This window comes from Pogonomyrmex barbatus, unplaced genomic scaffold, assembly GCF_055798465.1.
Source record: "Pogonomyrmex barbatus isolate J1 unplaced genomic scaffold, ASM5579846v1 scaffold1, whole genome shotgun sequence".
NCBI lineage: Eukaryota > Metazoa > Arthropoda > Insecta > Hymenoptera > Formicidae > Pogonomyrmex > Pogonomyrmex barbatus.
The window spans coordinates 24,639,063-24,648,853 of NW_028297098.1; the positions used below are offsets into that span (position 1 = coordinate 24,639,063).

Below are 9,791 nucleotides of genomic sequence, written 5' to 3' on the forward strand. Positions count from 1 at the left end.
TGCTTTCCACCTGTATTATTGCTTTCATTTTAACATATATGTGAAAACAACATATATTATTAGGGATATATTTCCACATCAATAGAGATCGCATTCGTGATTTCACTCAATACGGCTTTTAGGTGTAATTTATCAGGTATTACGTTTAGTCCTGTAACTGTATATTTCATCGCGTGATGATTTATCATCAAAATGATGATTCCACGGATGATCAACGTTTTAGCTTCGCATATGAGCGAGATTGTGTCATGGAGCATTTAGTAAGCGCGTCGTTAGATGAATTTATGTCGCTGCGTAAAGTTTAGACCTGTACACAACGCTAAGTCGCTTTTCAAACTTGACAACATGTCTTAGACGTACTTGCAATCGGAGCCTCCCTTTCGTGATACATCAGACACACGCGTTAATTATGGAAATGTGTTAAATGTGTGCTAGTAACTTGATTATTTTTCCCCAGGGATGCAACGTTTCCTGAATATTTTATTACGAAAGATTATAGCTACATATGTAACGTCAAAATACTAACTAAAGTTGAGAATTGTATATTTCTTTGCTGCTCGCAATCAAGCATTTTTATAAAACTATAAAAATGAAAAACCTTTTTTCTTAAAAAAGATAAAAAAAAAGAAAAGTTTACATTAGTTTATTTAATATTTAAAATAATACTTTAAGGAATAATAAAACAAGATTAGATTAGAATATTTTTTTTTATTTAAAATAAAATTAATAATTTCTCATGTTAAGCGATACACGGAAAGAATAATTTTATTGAAAAATTTGGCCGTGGATATAGATCTAAAAAATAATTTGGTTGGATCAAAATAATTATGTAGGTGGTTCAAATTGATTATTGGAATATAAAAAAATTTTGCAGTATTATCTTATATAATTATTTTAATGAACTGAACAAAATTATTTTTCAGATTTGTGTCTGGCCAAATTTTTAGATCCCGATAGAATTGTTTTTTCCGTGCAGCGCTTTAATTTTAACGTTTCATAATGGCACATGAATGAAAACAAGAAAGACCGGAAACAAAAGCTCTCCTTGGTAATGCATATTACTTGCGGAACTCGTAGTTCATGCTATTCTGAAATTCAGTACGTATACCAAATTAGGCGTAGCCTATACGACTCACGATCTCTGAAATGAATTTCTGAAATGAATTAGTTCGACGCATCACGAATTCGCGAAGCGTAGTTGGCCGAGAGAGAAGTAAGTTGGATGAGAGAGAGAGAGAGAGAGAGAGAGAGAGAGAGAGAGAGAGAGAGAGAGAGAGAGAGAGAGAGAGAGAGAGAGAGAGAGAAGTAAGTTATGCAGAAATATATTAATTTTCAATATTTACGATGCCCGAACGCGTTGCGAATATTCAATTCACTCGCTACATTCCCAGGCGACATTCCGTCCTATATTTTCCGCCCATGTGCCTTCGCCTATCGTTGACTACGTAATGAAGATATTTTTATTAATTCGAAGAAGAGCTTTTGATGTCGATCAAATATTGCCGATGGCTCTTTTAGACAAAGTGATACAGGCCGGATTTATTTTTTTAATCGCTATTCATCGCGCGACCCATTTTCAAGAAATTTTATTCGCGCGAGGCAAATTATATACCCGCTTAAAAGTCTATTAGAAGGATAAAAGCAGTGAAACCGAGAAGGTTTCGGTGAATTTAATTCTCCGTGCAGTAGACACAAAAAAATATTCCGCTCTCCTCAATTATTGCTTTTTTATCGCCGTTAATAAACGCTAGCCGCTCAGCGTAACAATAGCTTGTATTAATGGAGACTTAATTTGAGGGATAGATTTAAATTAATTTTTTCGTTTGTTTTATTTTATCTTTTGTATTTAATCGTACTGTTTCATTTGTCACTGAAGAAGCGACTCTCTGCTGTTTGCAGGATAGGATTTTGATATAAAGAACTTTATCATGAATACCGCTACTTTCTTGCTTTCATGTATTATGTCATTATGTCAGGACAAACGGCTTCAGTGTAAAGATTTTCGCGTGTTTGTGACATCGTAATTTAAGCTCGTCGAAATTAAGTACGTCGGTTTCAACAATTGCTGTCGTATCGAGATGCGCTCTCCATTGACGGGATTTCAGTTGAGTCTCGACTTCTGGCATAAAATTATCGCCCGATGCGTCGATCAAAGTCGCTATCACGGCGACAAATCGGCGTGATTTTGTTTGTCAGACAATACGTTCGTCGCGCAGCTTTCACCCTTTGAAAAGTAAGTAGGGGGTGAGTCGATTTAAATGGCGCTCCGTGCTCTCGGAGAAGGCACTTATACGATACGCACGACCAATTTTTCCATTCGTCTTTAAACCGCATTCGAGCGGATTTCTTTTTGAACTGTCCACAAATATTACGCTCCAAGAACTTTCACAATACTGTCAGTAAATCGTGAATATTACTTTTTCATCCGTGGTACCGCAAGCTATAATTTCATTGGACAAAATAAATTTTGCGTTTAAAAGCTATATTATAAACGACAAATAAAAAATAAATAAAAAAAATTAATTATATGTCAATTTAAAAAAGTTATTTTATATCTTCTTATTTTACCGTTTTGTTACAACTTTATTATTAAAATAAATGTACAGAATAGACATATGTGTTTAAACATAAATTTTTTTTTTAACATTGATGATTATTCCACGAATAAATTTTGAAGACTGATGAAAAGAAAACTGTGTGACGTGTGTGGTTCTTCTTTAATTGCGCCGTGAAACGTCTGAAGGTCTCTTTATGAATCTTGTCGCATATTCGAAATTTCTGTTCTGATGTCTAAACATCTTGCGCCAAGAAGAGTCACCTTTGTTGATCGATAACAAAGTCAAGCTTCAACGCGAGGAACATCCCCTAATTTTTTTGACGTCAGCCGAAAAATATTGAACTTCTGGGAGCTTTCAGTCTGAAAACACACGAAGATCGATGCTGACGCGTGTTACGTAAAAATATCGGATTAGAGAGGCAACTAACGGCACCGTCATTATTTTTTCGCTATTACCAAGTTATTTGCCAACTATGAAATGAATCACGTTCTTCCGGTGATGTTTCGCGACGTGTTCCAAAAGATGGGACATTCCACTGCCGCGTGTTTGTAATGCCATCGCTTCCCCCGGTAAATGTACTTGATGATAATAGCAAGCGCTATACATACTTCTTATAGGAGGCAATTTCGTCGCTTTGGCATACGAATCCAGCAGCAGGAAGATCGTGCCGAATAAGTAAAAATAAAACGTGATCTGCAAAAAGGTCAAAAACATTTTATTGCTGTATCGCACTTTATTGCCATATTGTACTTTGACCGATGAAACAGATAAATCAGATCGCCGATTTTGCCAAGATAGAGGGGCAAAAAGAAAAAAAAAAAAACATGCACGGCACGCGAATATCGTAAAAATATAACGAAAATATTGACATCCGTAGGAACTACAGAATAGCGTGAAAAATAGCATTTTGATACAGATATCATTTCCGATCGTCTCCGGAACGTCATTCGTTTCTCGATTGTCTGCGTATATTTTATCAGATTTATTCTTCTTAAGAACTTAATATCAAGGAAAATCCGATATTTTACGGGCGATTTAACGAAAGTTTGGATTCAGCGCAGGAATATCTCTGTATATGTAAAGGAATTCGGAGGAAATTGTAATATTTCATCTTTCCTTTGTAACATTAAATTAAAAGGAATAAGAAGGGAGGGTGTGCGTCACGGCGGAGCTCGATCACGAACCAGTCGTGAAAACTCGTAGTTATTTTGCGAAAAAAATATCATCCCAGCCAGGAATCGAATCTGGATCTCCTGCTTATCCAGGGCAGGCATCTTATCCTTTCGACTACAGAGGCATGTGATGATATTTATCGCAAATAACGTGTTTAGAATAACACGTCAACAATACAATAATACACATATATACATATATCACAATATACACACATATATATATATATATATATATATATATACACATGTATATTCTCTCGAATCCCCACTGATCGATACTCCAGAGGGATGATGGTCCTAGTCTCTCGATGGATGCAGATCGAACTGCAGCGGTGACACCCTCCAACGTCACAAATACGCGGACTTACTTAACAGTTCAACAGTTGTTGAAACTTTATTTCAAGTGATACATCATACACGACAAGGACAATTTTGCTGCAGTACATGTACAATGCGAAATGGACCATAAAAATTATTATTATGTAATACTGATTACTATGCTGATGTAATAATGTCGAAATTTTTTTACATTCTAGCAACCAATTTGAACATTTTTCATCATTATCAATTTTAATAGCTGAACAAAATTACTGTCAGATCTGTATCCAGTAAAGTTTTTAAACATTTAGGAGAAGAAATATTCTTGTCGTGTATAGAACACAATTTTTCTTCGAATATTACATATTATTATGTGTTCAATTATTAAACAAATATTATGCAATTTATGGGAATCGTTCTTTATTATATCGCCATAATAAAATAAAAAAAACATTCATTCAAAATTATTTATGAAAAATCGTTTCAGAAAGTTACTGCTACCTGTACGTTCTTTTTTTTTTTTTTTTATATCTGGATAATGCAGCGCGTCACTTTTCTTATCTTACTAGCGGCATAACGATCAATAAAATACAATGCGTATTCTAATCTGCAAGTCGACTGCAGAACGCCGAATATGTATGTCGCAAATGCGCCATATGGGGATACGTTCGCGCGAAAAATGTGTGCCTGCAGTCAAAAATTAAATATTCTCGATTATTTCGGCATTGATCCACGGATAAGCGCAACGCGAATATGGAATTTCAATTTTGAGAGTCTACTGATTTATTAATCGGCTTGAAATTATGTAAAATCTATTTTTCCATCCGAGATCGTATTACGATCGTATTACGATAGACGAGACGTATCATCGATCTACCATTTTATTTTGGCTCGACATTACCATTAACTATTATCAGCGATAACTATGTCGCGATTGGATCCATAATTCCCTTAACCGTTATGACATATGATGTAATATACGTTCGCACGGTATGGTGGGATGAATGCGGGCAAAAACGGGAATCGTTAAGCACACTGCGAATACAATGCGACAATACCTCTTTGTCAGACGTTTCCCATCGCCCTTTGCTTCTTTATTATATAATCCGGCATAATTAATGCTCCGCCCCGATAACGAAAGTGTCAGATTAACGTTTCTTTATTTTTGTCCTTATTCATGTCGTACGCGTATGTAGAAACTTTTACGTAAAATAGGATAGCGAGACTAAAGAACGTTTAGCGTTTCTGCAAAGAGAAAGCGGGATCGATGAAGGAGAGATTCATTTCCAGTGAATTGTTCTACCGCGAATCGAGTCATTACCCATTGCAAGGATCGCGTTCCGGTCAATTGCGTGATCACCGTCGGCAGCCCACATCTCACGAATATCGTAAGAGGTTGCACTATAACGAGGACGGTCAGTTCTTTCAGACAGACGAAAAATTCGACAAAAGTCAAATCTATCATTTCACCACGCCGGCCGAGATTCCTCGCGCGGCATTTCGGTATGCGCGATCGAAAAAATGCGGCCCGGAATACATTTGTCACCAATGCTGCAAACGTAGGTTACATTTCGCACGAGAAGAATTTATCGTGTGTTACCTAACACAATTCTAACAATCTGAAATCTGTCGCGTGTTGTAACGGCGAAACAAAAAACAGCGAACCTCTGCTGGTTGAAATTATGTCTGTTCTTTATGGCTACGTCACTCTTTCCGCGCAGAGCGAAATTGCTGAAGAATAAAAATTTAGGAAAAATACGTATGTATGTATTTTAAAAGGGACAAAAATGGAACTTTCTTCCTAATTATATTTAAATTCAAGCAATTTTATTCTGGTGTATATGTATATGTACATGTGGAATTGTCTTTATTTAAATTCGGATTGAGTTGTTTTCCCGATTATATGTATTTTCTTAAAGAAATTATATATCTTTTTTGCCTGTTTATTCCTCGCGTAATTGCATTTGCGAATCATAATGGTAATTATACGCATTAATTTATGATTAATTCGTTTGAAAAACACATCGTTATTATAATTAGATTCTCGCAAAAAGATATATAAGATTTTTTCCAGGAATAATTTACCAGAAATTATCTTGTATAAAAGCTGTATAAAAAAACTTGTATAAAAACTGAGAAATTTTAGGATTCATTAAATTATTTATATGACATTTCTTTTTTCTGAAAAATTAATTAGACCAAAAAGATACGGTAATATAAGGGAAAAGTAATGAGACCACTTCTAAAGAGAGATAAAATATCGCATGGTGAATCGTAAAACATCATCTTGTTTTTTTTTTTTTTTTATGGCAATCTGCAACTCGTATCTTTTCTCGCATTCGTGATATTTGCAGTCATGTTATCTCGGAGTATCTAATATGTTCGTACATGTATTCTAAGTATTCGTAGAATTGCGAGCGATAAGTATTACTAATGCAGAATTACTGTGCAGTTATTACTTATTTGAGAGTAATTATCCGTTTTGTCACATACATTTTACATTAAATATCACTGGAATCAAAAAAACGAATTGTAAAAAACATTTCATATTAAAAGAATTAAGATATGATTATTAAGAATTAAGATATTATTTTGCAGAATAATTCAACTTGTTATTTTTTGTTATTAATCTGAAAAACAAATTTAAGATATAAAATGGTTCTTCAAAACTAAAATCATGTAATTAAAAATTTTTTTGTTTGTTTTTTTCTTTCTCTTTTTCTTTTCTTATTTGTTAAGAAGTTAATATTTTTATAAGCTATAAAATAATACAAAACTAATTAAAAAAATAATTTATAACGAATTTTCTCAAGAATAAAAAACACGATTAAAAGAAAATTATTTAAATAGTTTTAATTTTATTCGTTGCCAAAAAGATTGTTATTCTGTTTGTGTGATTATATTAAATAAATTCAAAAAATATTTAGTGTCCAAACTAAATGCTGTCTCTAAATTTTCAGATTAATTTTTTTCTCCACTTTTTACTGCTGTTTCTTGCATTCTCATCACTTTTACACACATCTTTTATATATATTTATCTACTTGATAAATTTTGGAAAACCAGAATATCTAAGTTTATCCTTTCAAATTATAATTGTTTCTACTTGGTAATTGTAATTAATACTGAGCAAACCAAGTAGAAACAAAAGTTATTTTATTTCAGTTATTCGCATAATTATACAATCGCGTAAATTTACGAATTAATAATTAAATCCTTTACATAGAATCCCCCTTTACATAGAATCTTCTCTGAATTTCTGCACTGTGTTTGCACGTGTAAGAATTTCGAAACTGAAACAGATAGACATAAGATTTTTCTTAAATTAGACCACAATGTAAATAGGATCTTCTTGAAATCTATTTGAGACAATCGTGTCTCTTGCAACATTGTATCTAGATTTGCGTGACAATCCAATTTCGGGAAACAACGTTCTACACAATAAGCGTTTAGAAAAGGAGTTTTAAAACTTGTACAAATCACAATGTATGAGTATAGTACGAACATTAAATGTCATTCTTTTCATATTTCCCTAGCATTTCTGAACTCTTACAGTAAATTCTCCAAATTTCTTAATTTATGTAAATAATTTGCAAGTTGCAGTTTAATTTAAGTTCATATTTAGCGGAATTTACGTAAATACCAGGTTCTCAGTGAAAGTTCTGTAAGCTTACAAACATACGAAGCTTGTTTGCAATTTCTGTCGAACTTTCGAGCGATTTGAAATAATGGAAACTGGAACTTTGCGAATTGGGCACATTTACTTGTAATTTACTTGTAATTTATTGGGTACATTTACTTGTACGAATAAGACACTTATTTATATTCAAATGTCAAATATAGTGGATGCTGCAAATGTCATCGCGAAGTAGAATGTTGTCATCTCAACGAGAAGATTTATCACGGATTTATTACCTTACAGATGAAACGCATTGTTCAACACTTCAACGAGAAGTAAACTTTAGTGTTTAGTGAAAAACTTACTCAGAATAAGTATAAGTATAGATTTTTCGCGCGTGCACATTTTTTTCACCACAAATGGGTTAATTTAAAGAATTCCTTTTAATAGGAATTTTAATTAAAAATGTTATGAAACGTTTAATAATATGTAAGAAGATATTTAGAGAGATTTACAAGATCGCAATATGTCGTTTATCAAAGAGATATTTCTCAGCTTTGATTCACTTCCTTCCAAACTTTCGTAATTTAATGTGAAAGTTCTTTGTCGTCCTATAACTTAATTATCTATTCTTATAGGAACAGAACCAATGCGCTCTCTCTCTCTCTCTCTCTCTCTCTCTCTCTCTCTCTCTCTCTCATACAGTTATTTTTACTTCTACATCAAGAAACTCTTGATATTCCGATACTAAAAAAATATATCTTTGTAACTCCTTACGAGATTCAATAAGAAAAGTTCTATGCTTTTTTCCAACAGCTGTGGAAATATTGGCGAGAGTGACGTTGTAAGGATCTAATTTTTTATGAATCTTCAATTTAAGATTTGGTTAAGAAAGAAAAATTTTAAATTAAAAATTTAAAAAAAATTCTCTTCAAATTTTCTATGAGGAAAAATGAATTCGATACAAGACAAAATATACGCGTGAAATAAGACACCACGTATTTTTCATTTAGAATTGACGCGTTAATTATCTGTTACTGGAAGCATGCAATTCTCTCTAAAGTCTATGATGCAATCGTGATTAAACGGGGTAAAATGTAGTCGTCGATTGTAATGAATGCTGGAGATTTCGTCGAGCGCAAGAAACCGGTCAATTCTACCCTCTCCGATTTCAAAGCAGAAATTAGCCTATAAATAGACTCTTGATGCGGTAACAGAAATAAACTGTATATTTTATAAAGGTAAAATTACTACATTACACGTGTTACACATTTTTCTTTGAATTAAAGTTCCTTTTTATTAAAGGAAGAATTTAGATTTTTATTCGAGAAAATTTCCGGTTCTAATTCTGAGATTTCGATTGTGCCAAATTTAGAATATATATTTATTTGCCTATTATTAGTATAGAAATATATTACGAATTTACCTAAATCAAATTCAATAAAATTTAAATATATAAGACGGAATGTATCAAATAATGCCAGAAATTTAATTTAGCAAAAGTCTTCGTAGAATTAAGAATTTCTGCATGAATTACCTTTGAAACACGAACTATCTTTTGAATCATTAAAACGAATAGAAAGATTATACCGGTTTCTCATATCTTTAGTCGTTTTATGTAGCAAAAAGTCATCATTTAAGACTCGTCTGCGCAATTTTAAAGCTACGGATGTGTAAATAATTGCGCGACACTTTATATTCTTTCGGTTCTTATTGGCGCCGAGGAGGATGTACATTATGCACATAATGTACATTATGCATTTCATTTAAAATGAAATAAATGCATGAGCTATGCCACTTGGATGTACTGCGGGGAAATTATCATTAATATTCGAGTACATCTATCTGTTATGCAAAACTTCAATTAATGCAAAATATTGTACATTGAAAAAGATAAAAAAAGAATTTATGTGTGTAGAAAAATATTATTTTTTTAAGAATACATGAAAATTTTGTCTTTAAAAAATTTTTTAATATAATATTAATTACTATGGATAACATTTTATTATGCAATTTAACTGTACGTCATATATCGAGAATCAATCGATTAGAGGCAAGTTGATGACATTGTTGTTGAAATAAGTTGAAGCTCAAGAGTTTTTTTACTTTTAAAAACTTATTTA

At 32.7% G+C, this 9,791-nt stretch overlaps 1 long non-coding RNA gene across 1 annotated transcript in view; it reads left to right on the top strand.

The window, feature by feature from the left end:
- The window catches only part of LOC148938294 (uncharacterized), a 46,639-nt gene that overhangs the window by 29,553 nt on the left and 7,295 nt on the right, over positions 1 to 9,791 (top strand). The gene's annotated exons all lie outside the window — the stretch shown is intronic.